Source organism: Callorhinchus milii, unplaced genomic scaffold (assembly GCF_018977255.1).
Source record: "Callorhinchus milii isolate IMCB2004 unplaced genomic scaffold, IMCB_Cmil_1.0 Scaffold3, whole genome shotgun sequence".
Lineage (NCBI taxonomy): Eukaryota > Metazoa > Chordata > Chondrichthyes > Chimaeriformes > Callorhinchidae > Callorhinchus > Callorhinchus milii.
In genome coordinates, this window is record NW_024704744.1 from 3,779,734 (window position 1) to 3,797,528 (window position 17,795).

Genomic DNA, 17,795 nt, shown 5'->3' on the forward strand with positions numbered 1-17,795 from the left:
AGCAAGCATCTCGAAAGGAATGTAACGTATTTCAACAACGACTTGCATTTAAACAGCGCTCTTCACCATGGTAATATCTCAGAGTGCTATAAGGGTGGAGAGGTTGGTTGGCGAGAGGTGACGTGAGTGGAGGTGCAGTTCAAAAAGTAGGTATTAGGTGGGATTTGAAGATAATGTGATGTACGACCCGGTCAGAGAGCCAGGGAGGTGCTTGGGCGTGAAGTGGCTTGTGAGGCTGAGGAACTTGAAGTCGATCTGTTTCGAGACATGGAGGCAGTGAAGCCCGGTGAGGAATGAGGTGATAGATTTTAGTTTAGTTTAGTGCAGATCAGGATTAAGGGTAGCGGAGTTTTGTATTTGTTGGTAAATGTAAATAAACTCTATGAAAAATGGACTTCACCACCAAAAAGTGTTTTGCTTTATACCCACGAAGAATATTTTGTTCGGTACAATCTGCACATCGATTTAAAAAAAACACTAGTTTGAGGTAAGCTGCACAGCGAACCGACTTGGGAGTGATTCCACCACAAACCTGTACTCATTAGATAAAAGGTCAAACAACATTGCTGCTCCTTGATCTCCAGAAACCTCACAAGCTTGATTTCCTCGCAACAAGGTGAGGCGAACAAGGTTGTTCAAAGCCGTTTAGGGGATTGTTTTAATAATCCTTTGATGGAGGGCCTTACCATATTGCTCAGATATCTCAAAGCGCTTCACAAAATATACTGTAAAATGGATTAACTGTATATTTTGTGGGCGAAATGCGGCAGCCAATTGACACAACAGTGTCCCACAAACATTGAGCAACCAAATTATTTTTTTGACGGATCCCTGGAAAGCGATCCACCAATCAATTAACAGCCGGATTCCAACTTACAGCTAGGTAAATTGAGGAGGTGGAGTAGGGAAACTTGCCTAAGGTTTGACCCTACCCGGGAATCGAACCCCGCTCCTCTTACTTGCGAGGCGAGCGCACCAACCACTACGCTACAGGCCTCCGCATGGTAATAAATTACCATTTAATGGTAATAAAGTTGGAGGGGTGGGCTGCAGGCTCGCGCTTGCTCCACTCCTAATGAATTACTAACTTCAGTAACATCAGTACATGATGGGCCGGTTGAGCCCCTTTACCCAGAGACAAGCAAAAAGGTGCACTCTCCACCTTTTTGTTTTGTCTCCTGCTTCTCTGTACCCTCCACCAGTTGTTTACAGACTGCTACTGTCTAATAAATATAATCCTTTCATTTGATGGAACGCCTTATCAAGTCGCTGAGACATCTCAAAGCGCTTTACAGGATTGTATTGTAAAGTGTAGTGACTGTGTGTTTGTAGGCGAACAAACGCGGGGCAGGTGAGTTGGCCATCCTCTCCAACATAGGAAGGCTTCTTGGTATAAAGTGTACAGAAAACGTAAAGAATTTATCAGGACTTGGAACCACCCTTTCACCCGATTGGATAACTCTATTAGAATCCCTCCCCGGGGCTGATCATTCTCGATTTCTCCCAGTGATCTGTGAATCATTTTGTGCATTGAGTCAATCTGAGCTCGCTGTGTGTGCACCACCCATACTGCTAATGAGTTTCTATCAAATAAACCCGCTAAACATTTGCGATGCAACCGATAGACCGTGATTTGTAACCTCAGTAGGTTTGTAAAACAGGGTCAAGTTTTGCCCTTTTAATTAACAGTGAATGCATTAATTTCCAGGCTTACTTCTAGACCTATCACGTTAATGTTAGGGTTATTTTATTGGAGTTCACGTTGGGGAAACATGAGAAACCAATACAGCTATTTTCAACTGTGTTGCTACAACTGTGTCCATTTTGTGTGTGTCCAAATGTTCTTCCCAGTCAGATAGAATCATAGAATCGTACAGCACAAAAAGAGGCCATTCGGCCCATCGAGTCTGTGTCGGCTCTTTGAAAAGAACAATGCAATGTCAATCCCACTCCCCAGCCCTTTCCCCATAACCCTGCAAACCCATCATCCTCAAATACCCGTCCACCGCGTTTTTAAAAGTTGTTATCGACTGATAACAACTGAAAATGTATTAGCTGAAAATGTCCACTGCAGTTTCACTGTTAAAGCTACCACAGATATGTTCCTTTACAGAGGGAGGATGGCTTGAATGTGGAACTGTCTGCCGGAAATAGTTACAGATTTACAAAGGCATTGCCGCAGGACCAGGCCACAAAATTCACAGTCAAATTAACTTGACAGTATATTCTGTGAAGCGCTTTGAGATGTCTCAACAATGTGATAAGGCGCTATACCAAATGCAAAGATTATTATTATTATTATCTTTATCTAGTTCCGTGCTGGCGTTTATACTCTGTGTGAGTTCCCACCCACTCCTTACTCCCTCCCAAACCCTTCCATATCTCCTCTCCCTTAACAATAACAATCCTTGCATTTGATATAGCGCTTTTCACGTCGGGAGGACGTCCCAAAGCGCTTCACAGAATATACTGTAAAGTGAATTGACTGTATATTTGTGGGCGTATAGTAATGTCCTACAAATAGTCATGGATTGAAAATGACCAATTTATTATTGTTTTGGGTTTTGGAGGGATTATTATTAGGTGTGTGGAGTAAGGAAACTTGCCCAAGGTTTCGCCCTCTGCCTGGAATTGAACTCAGGTCTCTCACTTGCAAAGCGAGTGCTCTCACTACTGAGCTACAGGACTCCATTTATCTGTATACAGAATCTAGCTTCTTCATAAATGCATCTACACTATCTGATTCAATCACCGCTTCAGGCAGCACGTTCCACAATTTGACCACACTCCGCGTGAAGAAGTTCCTCCAGAATTCTTTTGTCGATGCCCTAATCACTATTTTATAGTGTTCCCTTGCCTTGGAGTCCGTCAATTCCTTTAAAAGGAAATTAAACAAATCCATGAAAGGGAGGAATGTTAAAAGGAATACGAAAGTGAATAGGACTACATGGCTCATCTGGAGAAAAACACCAATGCACACTTGATGATCTGAACAGTCCATCCTGAGCTGCAACATTCTGTGTAATGATCTGTATCGTAATAATCCTTGATTTGACATAACGCCTTATCGAGTCTTCGAGACTTCTCAAAGCACTTCACGGAATATACTGTAAAATGAACTGACTGTACATATTGTGGGCAAAACGACCTGCTTCAGTACTGTCCAACAGAACTGGAAAAGTTGCTGGTTGCAAAAATGTCTCGCTGAACCCCTGCACTCCATCTTAAAGTCGCACTGATAGCAGCAGGGATGGGGGTGAATTTTGAGATTGATGCTATTTCTTATGAGGCTCTCCCCCACCCACTTTTTCAACAACAAATTACATTTACACAGTATCCTTCATGCATGATAGCATCTTGAAAGGCTTCCAATGCTTACCACTGCTAAATACTTTCAATCCATACATCTAATTTCACCCAGGCTGGTTTGAGAATGTCACCTACAGTCTCTGAGCCGTAATAATTATAATAATAATAATCCTTGCATCTGATATAGTTGCCTTATCATGTTGTTGAGAAAGCGCTTTGCAGAATATATTGTAAAGTGGATTGACTGTGTCTTGCGGGTCAAACAAAATGCTTAGTATTCTCTGGAGTTGGGTGAACAGAGTGAGTCCCTCCGAGGAGAGAGTGTGTACTCCATTCCGTGTGTAAGTAGCACTCTCAGTAGTTTAGATATTCTTAAACATGGTAATGCGTATCCACAGGTCAAGACACCCAGCTGACCACATAAAAATGGGGATGGGAGGGGGAAGAAACCACTTGGGATTCTTTGCTTGATCATGGTTAGTAACTTAATGCACCGGAAACCTTGGCCACATCCCTGTACATTGATATAGCACCTGGCAGCCCCAGACCACTGAGTCACCCTGCAGTCCAGACAGTTAAAACAATATCCATTAGACGGTCAACTTAGTTGAATAATCATTTAAGATTCTTTTGGCACAAACGAAAGGTACTGATAATGTAATGATAATAATCCTTACCTTTTATATAGTGCCTTATCACGTCTTCAAGACGTCTCAAAGTGCTTCACAGGATACACTGTAAAGTGAATTGACTGTATATTTTGTGGGTGAAATACTTCTTTAAATTTTTTTTTAATATTTATGCAAGAGTTTAGCAATGGATGAAATCTCTAAATAGAGGCTGCTTTAAAGGATAAAGGTCACTCAAGACACCTGAACGTTCTCTACAACAACAACAACAAGAAGAAAATTCCATTTATTGAGCGCCTTTCACGTCGGGAGGACGTCCCAAGGCGCTGTTCTCTAGTCAGCTTCATAAATTTATAATTAGACTTCCACTGCATGTTCTCCTATAATTAAGGGGAAAACCATCCAATGTAGTTAACCAAGCCTTGTTGCTCACAAAAACAGCTTGCATTTATATAGTGCCCTTCATGCGAGGTAGTGTCTCTTAACAGTGGTGGGACACTTCTGTGCGCAATTGGCTGCCACGTTTCACCCCCAAAATGTACAGTCAATTCAGTTTACAGTATATTCTGTGAACCGCTTTGAGACATCTCAAAGGCGCGACAAAGCGCTATATCAAATGCAAGTATTTATTATTATAAGGACCAGTTTACATAGAAACAGGCTCATTTTGAGGGGAGACTGGACAAAAAGAGAACTATTGGAAAGTGGATCGACTGTACCCACATCCTCCCGACGTGAAAGGCGCTCTATAAATGTAATTTTCGGTTGTTGTTGTTTATGTTATATTTTGTGGGCCAAAGAATATGCTTAGTATTCTCCAGGATTGGGTGAACAGAATGCATCCCTCTGAGGAGTGTGTGTGTACTCAATTCCATTATCATTACCTGGCAGCAAATGTTTACATGTGTTTACCTAACAATAAGTATGAACCCGGTTGTTTAGTTGATTGGCGGATCGCTTTCTGGGGGTAATAATCACTCAAAACGATGGTCACTTAATCCACGACTGTTTGTGGGACACTGCTGTGCTCGATTGGCTGCCTCGTTTCGCCCACAAAATACACACTCAATTCACTTTACAATATATTCTATGAAGTGCTTAGAGATGTCTCAACGCTGTCATAAGGAGCTATATCAAATCCAACTATTATTATCGCTTTGATCAAAAAAACTAATGTACAGCAATGTATTCCTTGCTTGTTGTTTGACTTGTCACTATTACGGAAATGGGCAACATAACAAAGCAACAAAAATAAGAGATGTCTATGTTGTGTCTATGTGTGTATACAAACCTACAGAGCCACCTTTACCTGAAATCTAACATGAGTTTATGGCTCAGATTGCTAGTTACTAGATGGTAACTCTGGAACTCTATCCCTCAATCCCTCCGCCTTGCCCCCTCCCTCACTCCCTCCCCACTTTCAAATCCCACCTAAAGACTTTCCTTTGATCGTGCTTACGGTCACCTCCGTCCTCCCTCTCCCTCTGGCTCAGGGTCAGATCCACCACTCTACCACTCTTGGATGCTACCCTGTGTGAAGGGCGCTATATAAATGCATGTTGTTGAGGGTGATATTGCAACTCGGAAGGATTTAAAGAGCAGTACTGTACTATCAACGAACTCTCCAGTGAAACCGCGCGGGAATACTATCTGAGCCACTGGTGCATCCAGTCTTTCAGCGTTAAGACTACCTATTGCTGATAAAGTGGATACGGGCAAAATTAATTTTCATCTCAAAATGGAGAAATCAGCCATGCGTGGGTGAATAAAATTAGGCCATGTATAATTTATTAAACACATTGCATAGGCTGCCATGACACAGGTCTGCTTAAATCAAGTAATTTTCATGAAATGCAATTTCCTTTGAATCATGTGCACCAGACGCCTCAAATTATTAAAGACCTTATTAGTATAAGCCTCAACGGCAGTCTGCTTTCAGCTCATAAAGGCGAGTCACACATCAAACGAGTTAATCAAATTACACTCTTTCTCCTCTCCCGACCCTTCTATCTTGCCTTTTCTTTTCCTATTTATTTATTGTGAAACAGACCCAAACTCTTCTCCACTATCATACGGTTTACTTGGAAACATCTTTTCTTTGGGACATTTCTGCTGTGCTCTAACTAATACTCTTCAGCAATTTGCAAGGTTGCTCGCTCCTAGGGCTGGGATTAAACCTGACAAATGTGCAAGTGTAATGAAGTACAGCAAGATCAGTTTGATGGGCTTGGCAAATATGTGGTGTTATGCATAACAAACATTCAATTTATATTCCATCAGCTTTTTTCAAATCAGCAGTAACGCACTACAAGCTCGGTCTTAACAAGCATTTCATAATGAGCGCAGCATTTTAAAGCAAAAGGTGGCTCATAACAGGCCTTGCGGGAATCAGCTCCTGCACTTTATAAACTTGTTGAAATTCCAGCAACAATACCCATGAAGAACTATTACCGAACCACATTAATAGGTGTCAGCTCAGCTCAGATGGTAGCATGGGTCAGAAGGTTCCACATCATCTCAGGCAAGGCTGACACGTCAGTGCAGCCTAAGAAAGTGTTACGATTGTTGAAGGTGCTGTCCTTCAGAAGAGACCTTAACCTGAGGTCCAATCTGGCTGTTCGAGGGTACATTAAATATCACATGAAAGAGTCTGGGGACGAGGGAGATTTCCCCCAGTTTCCTGGCCAACAATCCTCCTGATAACACTGGTTATTTATTTCAGTGCCTTTATAGGATCTTTCAAATTGGCTTCTGCATTTGCCTAGAAAACATCAAAACACTTGACAATTTCCTGTGAAGCACTTTGAGATGTTTTGACACAAAAGGTACTATGTCAAATGCAAGGATCATTTTACATTTGACTTCAATTAATAATCAGACGAGTGTCAGGATATAGCAATTTAATTCATATAACTTCACCCTGGCTCAGTTGATTAAGTCAGAAGGTTGTGGGTTGGGACCTTAAGCTCAGAGTCTAGACTAACACTCCAACGCAGTGCTGAGGGGGAGGGGAGGTTGCAATGTTGGAAGTGAGATATAAAATCAAAGTCCCATCAGTCTACTCAGGTGACAGTTTAAAAAAAATGTTACTATTCAAAAAGAGACATTGCTGTGTGCAAATTGGATGCCATGTTTTGCCTACAAGATGTTGTTGTTGTTGTACAAGATACAGTCACTATACTTTACAGTAAATCCCAGGAAATGCTTTGAGAAGTTCTGACATGAAAGGCACTGTATCAAATGCAAGAATTATTCTATCAATCCCAATTCTATTACAAAACAATTCCCTTTATAACGAGATACCAACACACTGACGTGATCATCCAACCACAGTGCAGTGATTCGGATTCCTGGAAGAGACCCTCTGCTTGCTGCTGCGACAGTCTGCGAGAGTGGCTGTAGGCAGGGTGAGGAATGGGAGTCAGGTTCAGAGACCACAGCCTGAGTGGTCGCTACCATTAAAGTCAGGGCTGAAGCACTCGCCTTTCCTGATATGAAGTGTACTTGGTTGCTTTCTGTTCCTAGGTAATCAGGACCTGCCATCTCCTGCTTTCCCCACTCTCCTGTCACTTGCTTAGGAATTTTGCTGGTCGATAATAGTGCCTCCCTGTGAGTAATCCTCACGGAAAGTTGTGGACGTTGCCCTGCCTGAGAAAGCTTCTCCACTGATAGCCATTCGATCTGTGTCAACTCTTATTACCAACTTGGCATTGCATATGAACAACCTCACAAGAGTGGAATGGTAAACAACAATCACAGGATCCTTTATAAGTGTATCATCTTCATGTGGGCAAAGCATTTGGGCCCAGGTGGTGAAGATATCAGAGATCTACACCTAGTCTCAGGGTAGGAGATGTCAAACAGCCGTTTATAATAATAATAATGCTTCCATTTGATATAGCTCCTTATCACATTGCTGAGACATCTCAAAGCGCTTTACAAAATATACTGTAAAGTGTAATGACTGTATTTTGTGGGCGAAATTCGGCAACCGATTGCATACAGCAGTGTTCCACAAACAGTTGTGGATTGAGTGCCCAATTTTGTTTAAGGGATTATTACTTCTGGAAAGAGATCCGCCAATCAAGTAAGAACCGGGTTCCTATTTACTGCTCGGTAAATAGAGGCGTATGGAGTAAGCAAACTTGCCTAAGATTTTGCCGCTTTCAGGATGCAAATCCAGGTCCTCTTGCTTTCAAGGAGAGCTTGCTAACCACTACACTGTGGGACTCCAATTTACAGGACCACTATGCTATGGGACTCCCTTTGGAAAATTAATATCATTAGCTTATGTAACAGGCAGTTTGTAAAACGAGATGGGAGGTTTCTATTCCAATTGCCTGTGAAGATCAAGCTGCATAATTCATTCATAATCTCCTGAGGAGCATTGCAATAAATACCCCCAAAGTCCAAGAGAGACCCATTTTAAATTCTAGGGAAATTCCAATCTAACATTACATATTTTTCTTAATTTACAGCAAATACATTAGCTTTAGCTTCATAATGGCTCATAGCATAGTACATCACCAGGTTAAAAAGACAAAGGGAGAAAGAAGCATTAGAAGAAGTGTTTGGGTGATGCAATGCAGGTGTTTTCAATTGTAAATTGTAGCTCCAAGCAAAGATTGAGGGAGGAACTAGCTCCAGAGTCTCAGCAGAGAGGAGTCGGAAACCATCGAAACCAAACCGTTTCAAATTCAGTATTTGGCTCACGCTTTGCCAACTTTTTCTAACTGATGTTTGATGCAAATATAACTGTTTGCTGAATATTGTTGGCACAGATTGAGTCTTGTGCCGGCATACATTAATTCCTTATTAAATACAAAATTTCCCTCCAAAAACATCCCCTTTTGCAATGAGTCAATTTATGTTTTGTCTACTACAACAACAACAACTAATTACATTTCTAGAGCACCCTTCACGTCGGTAGGATGTCCCAAGATGCTGAAGTTCCAAGGTGTCGACCCGGTGATTCTCATCTAACTTTGTGTGAATGAAAATGTTAACACTTGTTCCATTGTTTGCAGACTGTCCTCCTTGAGGAGAGGTAAGCAGGGCCTCCTTGAAGGTGAACTGGCTCCGAGGCGATGTGCTTCGGAACGAAATGGCGGAATTGAATCAACCCTCTGGTGGTCTCGGAAGTTAGGTTCTCCTGAGTCAGGCAAGTCTGCAGTGCTCCAGGGCACGGCCGATGACAGACAGGCTGGGTAATTGGCAGGACTTGGAAGGGCAGAATAGCACTTGGGAGGCAGAAATTCTTCCCACTCGGCTCCCCTGAACCCTACAAGCCAAAGCCCTAATGGGTAGGTTCTTCCTAGCTGGACAAACCTGCTGGAAGTTTGTCAGACAGTGCTTTTAACGGCAAGCTATGCATGCGGTTTTAGCCGGTTAAATCCCAGCATCTCTACGCACATTTTGCATTCCACAGACCTCGACTCTAACGAACCTGCATCTAATACTCTCCAGAATGATGTAAACCGGATGCATCTCTCCAGAGAGTGCGCATTCTATTCCAGACACAAGAACATTTCTGTGTGTAGGTGACGTACATGTGTGGAACTCAGTCTGATTTGGATACTTTTAAGACGGTGATGGCATGTGTTAGCCACCCATGTCTCCTTAAAGTACATTCCTTATTGAGGAATATCTCCTTACCTTGCTATTTGAACTCCAGTACTTTTATCCTGGTTATCCTTGTATTCTATCCACTTACAAATTAATCTTAAATTCATATTGATTGGCTACTCATCTCATGGTGTATCCGTCCCTGGAAAAAAATATCCTCCCTCCCTCCACCTGCCTGGAGTCATCTGAACTCCTCACCCTCTGGCTTCTTCCCGCAATGACCTATCCTCCTCAATCACTCTCCTCCACAACTCCCTGTCCACCACTCTCGATTCCCTAGCTCCCCTCACTTCCCAAACCGTCTCTTACTCATGAAAGTCACCATGGTACACCAGCCACCTCCGCTCCCTTAAAGCGCAGGTTTGTGCCGCTGAACGCACCTGGCTTAAATCCAACTTAAAGGTCAATTGGCGGATCTGTCTGGACCTTATCAAATCTTACTGCTCCACCTTCGCCTCCACTAAATCGTTGTTCTACAGGACAATCTTGAAGGCCAAGGACAACTCCAGGCTCCTCTTTTCCATCACCAACTGGCTCCTCTGCCCACCCTGTCATGCCTCGCCCATCCTCACCTCCAATACCAACTATTAGGCGAGTCGTTGCTTCCCAGCTTCGCTACTTCCTCTCCTGCCACTCCCTTCACAAACCCCTCCAATCGGGTTTCCGTGCCGCCCACAGTACAGAAACAGCCCTGGTCAAAGGGACAAATGACACTTTGTCTATTTGCGACCAGGGCTCCCTCTGCCTCCTCCTCCTCTTTGACCTCTCTACTACCTTCAACACTGTTGGCCACTCTATCCTCATCCACCGCCTCTCCTCTCACCTCAAACTTCGTGATTCTGTCATTGACTGGTTCAGATCGTACCTCTCACACCGCCTCCACTTCATCTTTACAAACAGCTTCTCCTCTAGCCCCCGCACCGTCTTGTGTGGCGTTCCTCAGGGCTCTGTTCTTGGTCCCCTCCTCTTCAATATCTATATACTCCTTCTTGGTGACATCATCTGCAGACATGGGGTCAACTTCCACATGTATGCGGATGACACTCAATTGTACCTCTCTGCCTCCACTCTTGACTCCAGGACCTCTGCTGTCCTGACAGAATGTCTGTCAGACATCAAGTCCTGGTTTAGAGCTAACTTTCTTCAGTTGAACATCAACAAGAACGAGTCTTTCCTGATTGGCTCCAGTCAGTGCCTCCACACCTCAGATGCTGAACACATCACCATCCATGGTTGCGCCCTCTACCTTACTAAGTCAGTCCGGAACCTTGGTGTCTTCTTTGACCCTCAACTATTCTTTCTACCCCATATCCATGGCATGACCTGCACTGCCTTGCCCCACCTCTGCAACATCACCCGGCTCCGCCACTGTCTCACACTACAGGCCGCCAAAACCCTCATACATGAATTCATAACATCAAGGCTTGACTATGCAAACTTCTTTCTCGTCAGCCTCCCCAACTCCTCCCTCCTTAGGCTGCAGATCATCCAGAACTCTGCAGCCCATGTCATCTCCCACACCAGGCTCCTTTCACCCCCATCCTTGCCCGACTCCACTGGCTTTCCATCACACATAGGATACAGTTCATTATCCTTGTCCTCACCTTCAAAGCCCACCATGGCCTCACTCCCCACTACTTCTGCAACCTCCTAACACCCTACCCACCAGCCAGCTCCCTCCGCTCAGCGGACTCCAGCCTGCTTCACATCCCCCACCTCGCCCGCCCCACTGTTGGCCTGCTGCCACTCTGCCTCCACTCTCCGGAACTCCATCCTGCAGTCCCTCTGCCTCGCCCCCTCCTTTGCCTCCTTCAAGATCCATCTCAAGACTCTCCTCTTTGACCGCGCTTTCGATCACCTTCCTTCCCCCCCTGTCCTCCACCCTTCCCAATTCCAACCCCCAGCTCGGATCCGAAATCAGGCGCTATACAAATGTCATTTTGTTGTTGTTGTGTATGACATTGTTGGCACATTTTAGGCGCTGCATTTTCCTATATAACACTCACTTCATTTCTAATTAATCTCGTTCTGTAAAGTGCCTCAAGACATTTCTTTTAAGGGAAAAGAGGTACCAGAGCATGAAGTGATTTGTCCTTTAGTGTGAGGAGTGGGGAGACAGGAGTGCAGAGCGTGAGACTGGGGTGAGAACACGGTGATGGAGTTTTCAATCAACAAATGAGGGTGCTTATGACTGAAGTGAACGAAAAGAATTGGTTAGCATTAAAATAAAAGCGTTTCTTTTGATTTTCACTCATTTAAGTGGTGAGGAACAGTGGTATAATCATTTCCCTCTGCACCCGAGGAAACGTGCAACTGAACGTTAGGTAATAACCTTTTCTACCATCTGCCTCTGCAGCATCCTCAGAACAGATATTAGGGAAGCCAAAAATCTGAGTGTTGCAAAATAGCATTAAACAAATCCATGACAATATTTTTTTTTACGAGCATATAGAGGCTTAGAATATTTATAATAATTTTCTGCATAAAATCCAATTTTTTTAATGTCTTTTGTTCTGATTTGTTTGGCCTAATGTAAATTTAGTGAATCTACTTGGGGAGCTTTTGAGACTAAAGCAAATTTAATACAATAATACTTGCATTTGAGAGAACACCTACAATATTGATGTCTCAAAATATTTGAGGCAGTCTCAATTGCTGAGATGGGTAATTGCTATCAAAGCACTTGAGACATGCAAACGTTAAGTGTATTTATTTGCTCAGCCGGGTGTTTGACACATGCAGAAACCCATCACCATGCTTAAGATTTCGCACCCGAGCTGGGGGTCGGAAAACCAGATAAAGTTCCACATATACATGTCATCTACCCAGGAAAGATCCCTGTGTCTGAAATGGAATATGCACTCTCTCCCTGGAGGGATGCGTCTTGCGTACTTAATTCCGGAGAGTTTTAGGGGCAGGTTGGCAAGAGCTAAGGCTTGGGGAATCCTAGACAGTGCGTTGGAGTTCTGCTAGAATTTGAACAGTTAAAATCTATTGAGAGTATGATCTATAATAATAAAAAATAATGCTCCTTACATTGATATAGTGCTTGATCACATTGTCTCAAAGAGCTTCATAGGATAAACTGTAAAGTGTAGTAACTGTGTCTTTTGTAGGTGAACACAGCAGTTAAATTTGCACACAGTAGTGTGCCACAAACAGCCATGGAGTGGGTATCAATTTTATTTGGGGGATTGTTGGCCAGAACACCGGGAGAGAGAAACTCTTCTCTTTCCAAATAACCCCATGGGATCTACAATGTTCACCTGGTCAGGCAGATTGGACCTCGGTTTAACATCTCATCCAAAGCATGGCACCTACGCTAAAGCTGCGCTCACCCAGCACTGCACTGGAATGTTAGCTGAAGCTTTTGAGTTCCAACATCCAACTTGCAGCTTGATCCACAACCTTCTGAGTTAGATAAGATTGCTATTAACTGAGCTAGGCCACTAACATGTTTCCTTCTGCTTGTCCAGCTGGGACTTTGCCTTGCAAGGTTAACTGGAGCTGAGTGGAAGTGCCCCAGTAACTCACCTGTCACCCCAAGTCCTGCTCCTCCACCATCGGCGACCGTGCCTTTAAGCCACTACACCCCAAAGCTATGAAACTCCCCCCCACCCCTCAATCCCTTCACCTCTTTCTCCATTTTCAGGTGGCACCTGAAAACCTTCCTCTTCGACTGTGCCTATGGTCACTTTCCCCCTTTTGGGAATCAAACTTGGGTCCTCTGGCTTGCGAGGCGAGTGCTCTCACCACAAACACTACAGGATTCCTACAGGATCTAGCTGTCAATAACAGATTAGGATTCCATTATAGCACTCTTTACTTGATGGGGTTGGCCACAGCATCCCTTGGCTTTGCATCAATCTTCTGACTCAAAAGATGGATCCAGTTTGCCACATTTATGTAAAGCAACAAATACAGTTCATTATCACAGTAAAATAGCTGTAGCAGCAAGTCACAGCGATTCAACAAATCAGTGTCAGCAAATCCCCTATGGATTACGTTTTTTTCAGCACTGCAAAAATATTAGCCCTTGGGCTACTGAAGTTCCTCCAGTGTGCAACAAACACCGAGCATCGGCTTTTGTCATTTCAACACATGCCTTGGAGCAATGTTTTAGCATGACTCTGCTCAACAGCAATTAGCAGTTATATATAACGTGGGCATGCACACAAGACTCTCCTCTATATCCCAAGGCATTAGTGCCATTCAATCTAACATCTTTCTAACCGCTCAATCTGCCAGAGCCAAAAAGGCCCCAAGTATCATAATCTGTATCCTGCTCCTGTCAACATTACTTAAAACATGGGAGATGAAAATTAGAATTAAATAAATTAATAAAATGAAAATAAAAATTAGGTCATGAGAGCCCCTTAATTATTTCAGTAATTCCCAACCATTGATTATTATTCAAACACAACATACAAAGAAACATTTCCTTGCTCCACATGCCTCTATTTACCCAGCAGTAAGTAGGAACTCGGTCCTTTGTTGATAAGTGGATCGCTTTTCCAGGCATAATAATCCGTTCAGAGAAAAAATTATATGGTCACTCAATCCACGACTGTTTGTGGAACACTGCTGTGCACAATTGCCTGCCACGTTTCGCCCATAAAATACACAGTCAATCCACTTTACAATATATTTTGTGAAGTGTTTTAAGGCGTCTAATGGCGTGATAAGGCACTGCATCAAAGGATTATTATTATTACTTGTGGGAACATCGAGTGGAATTCACACGGTGTCTATACTGCACCTTTCTCAGTACACCGTGCAGTGCAAGTGCCATGTAAAAGGAGAGGGTGACTGTAGTAATAAGTACTTTCAGCCGAATCCTTGTCAAACTGTAGCTCCGACACATGCTTTTTTTGAAGGATAGGTTTACTTTGCCGCTGGAGCTAAAATTTACGAGTCCTTTGTATATCTCATTGCAAATCAAATCTCACATTTTGGAAACCCACGCTCATGAATACACCAAAATAACAACAACTTGCATTTATATAGCGCCCTTCACTCAGGGCAGTGTCTCAGAGCACTGTTTGCACTTGCGAAATAATGCATTAGTGTGAGGTGAATATAGCGGGCGGAACTGAGCAGAGCTCACAATGATTCAATGTGGCTGATTTGCTGTGCGAGGAATCCCTGGCTTAAAGCTAATGGTACCTTGTCCACTTAGCTTCATTTAAATGTTTGCTATTTTGGTGACTGCAGCTAACAATTGGGGTCAACATTGTGATTTTCCCAAATCTATTACGTTCCTTGGTTCCTTTCGCCGGGAATAATTAAGGAAAGTGCACAGATTTTGGACTTTTTTTTAAAAAAAACCTCCTTAAAAGGAAAACGTTTTTTTTTAAAAAGTTGTTCTTGCAGTTAGAAATAAAAAAATCTTTACCCTCACTATTTTTTTTATTAAGGAGCTCCAGTTATTTTTTGTCTATTATATCAATGGAACCCGACTGAACAGTTTTATTTCAGTTTTATTTTGTAGGACTTAGAGAGATTGAGATAATATTGTTACAAGCAAACTAGACTGCAGTCATTCAAGTGCTCTCCCAGTCCTGCTCTGGAGCGTCAGCCTAGGGTGTGCTCAAAAATCTCAAAAGATTTTGAATCACCACCCTTCTGATCCAGGGAAATGAGAGCTACCATTGAGCCGAGCAGGCGCATTTGAATCTCGTAGAAGCACATCTCTATGCAGCCATAGATGTGCACATTAAATTATGTTCCTGTAACATAGTGGTTAGCACGCAATGAAGTCCTGTGGTGTAGTGGTTAGCACACTCGCCTCACAAGCGAGAGGATCTGGGTTCGATTCTCGGGAAGGGCAAAACCGTAGACAAGTTTCTTTACTCTGCATGCCTTGGTCGATTGGCGGATCGCTTTCTGGGAGTAATAACCCCTCAAAATAAGTTTGGTTACTCAATCCACCACTGTTTCTCCTACAGATAGTCAATTCAGTTTACAATATATTCTGTGAAGCACTTTGAGACGTAGTAAGGCGCTATATCAAATGAAAGGATTATTATTATTATTATGGTGCCAGCAGACTTCGGGCAGAGATTAAATCTAAGGCAACACCAAAAGAATGTACACTGGGTAAAATGGAACCCAGTGGTTTCAACATGCCAGCTCCCATTAAATGGAGGACCTTCGCTGAACTCGTTGTGTTCAACCAATATACTGACAATGATATGATTTCCATGAACTGCTAAATGTTTTTGCCATTACCGGAGGCCTTAGCTTCAAGGTCATTAGAGAATTGCAAGTTACTTGTCAATTTGGTCTGTTCCAATGAATTAGATTAGTGAACTTTCCACATCTACAAGGTGGATTAGCTGCATTAAATAAAGTCAGATTCCCTACCTTTGCTATGCTCAGCAAAGCAATTTTCTGCTGCTTTCAAAGCATCACTGCAATATATAGACCTGCTTGTTTTACTCTCATTAGAAAGAAAGTGCGTCAATGTCACAGCGAGTAATTGGATTTCTACCGGTTTTATTGCTCGCTTGGAAACTCAAGAAACCAACACTGTAGAGAAGAATTTGAAAATTTTCCTCAGATATCATTATTGATGGCTTGAAATGTCTGCATACATGTGGGTTCAATATCGTGGAAAATCTAGAATATTGCCTCAGCTGTGCATTAGGTGTCAGCCTGTCTCAGTCCGTAGCAGTCTCGCCTCGGAGTGTAGAAGGCTATGAGTTATAATAATAATAATCCTTGCATTTGATACAGCGCTTTTCACGTCGGGAGGACGTCTCAAAGCGCTTCACAGAATATACTGTAAAGTGAACTGACTGTATATTTGTGGGCAAACGCGGCAGCCAATTGCACACAGCAAAGTCCCACAAACAGTCGTAGATTGAAAAAGACCAATTTATCATTGTTTCGTTTTGGAGGGATTATTATTAGGCTCTGTGTGGAGTAAGGAAACTTGCCCAAGGTTTCGCCCTGTGCCTGGAATTGAACCCAGGTCTCTCGCTTGCAAAGCGAGTGCTCTAACCGCTGAGCTACAGGAGTTCAAGCCTTGTGTCAGGACTTTGAGCTCATAGTCTAAGATAGGACTCCAATTCAGTGCTGGAGGAGCGCTCCATTGACAGAGATGACCTTCCTTCAGATGAGACATTAAACCAAGGTGGACATTAAAAAAAAATCCCATTATTCAAAACGAGAAGGAAATTTCTCACTTTGTCCTGGCCAAAATTCTGCCTGATAAAATTGGTCATTCACATCCTAGAGAAAAATACATGAAAGTACATAGTCTACAAGCATCTTCTCATGAAAATGGAAAATTTGATTACAAAATAACAGAAATCTTACCATTTAAACTAGATGTTCTTCTAAACATAATTTAGTATACAAATTCTGCAATTTTAACCACACAAACTGTGGCATAGAATCTTTTAAAGAGAATTAAGCTAAATAAAATAACACGGCTCGAATTCACAGCAGGGGCTGTCAGACATATGTATGAAATGCGCCTGCATGTGCAAGTTTAAAACAAATTAAACACAACCGCTATGCGAGCACTGTCCAGTACATTGCAGAGTGCAAAGTACAGTATTTTTGGTCAGCATGTTGCCTTGACACACGACAAAGAATATGCAAACCAAACTGAGAATTCCAAGCATCTCACCTACACGTGGAAATTCGAGCGATAGGATTGTTGGGATGGAATGTGCACTCTCTCCTTGAAGGGACACATCCTGTTTACCGAATTCCAGAAAGTATTAGGCGCAGGTTGAAAAGGGCCATTGCTTTGGGTCCCCAGAGTGTGAGTTGGGGTGACTGCAGGAGTCTAACCAGCTAAAACCCCCTAGCTTACCATTGAGAGCAATGCCTAGCAAGCTTTCCCACTGCTTGTCCAGCTAGGACCACCCTACCCGTTTGGGACATTGGGTTGCAGGGCTAACAGGAGCTGAGTGGGATGATTCCCTGTCCCCATTGACTGGATCTGCCCTTCCGAGTCCTGCCAATGAGACAGTCTGGCTGAGCTGCCATCAGCAATGTCCCAAAATACTGCAGACCCACCTGCTTCAGGAACTGGATTACCGAGACCACCACAGAGGGCTGGTTCGATTCTGACATTCCATTGCCAAACTTGTCACCTTAGAACCAGTTCAGCTAAAGGATTTGCGCCAGGTAGATCCACACAGCAAGTTTGTAAGCTGTGATGTGCCATCCAGAGGGAGGTGTCAGTCAGTTTCCTCACCGTGCATTGCCTGCACA

At 43.1% G+C, this 17,795-nt stretch overlaps 1 protein-coding gene across 4 annotated transcripts in view; it reads right to left on the reverse strand.

The window, feature by feature from the left end:
* The window catches only part of smap1 (small ArfGAP 1), a 186,022-nt gene that overhangs the window by 66,154 nt on the left and 102,073 nt on the right, over positions 1 to 17,795 (reverse strand). The window lies entirely within an intron of this gene.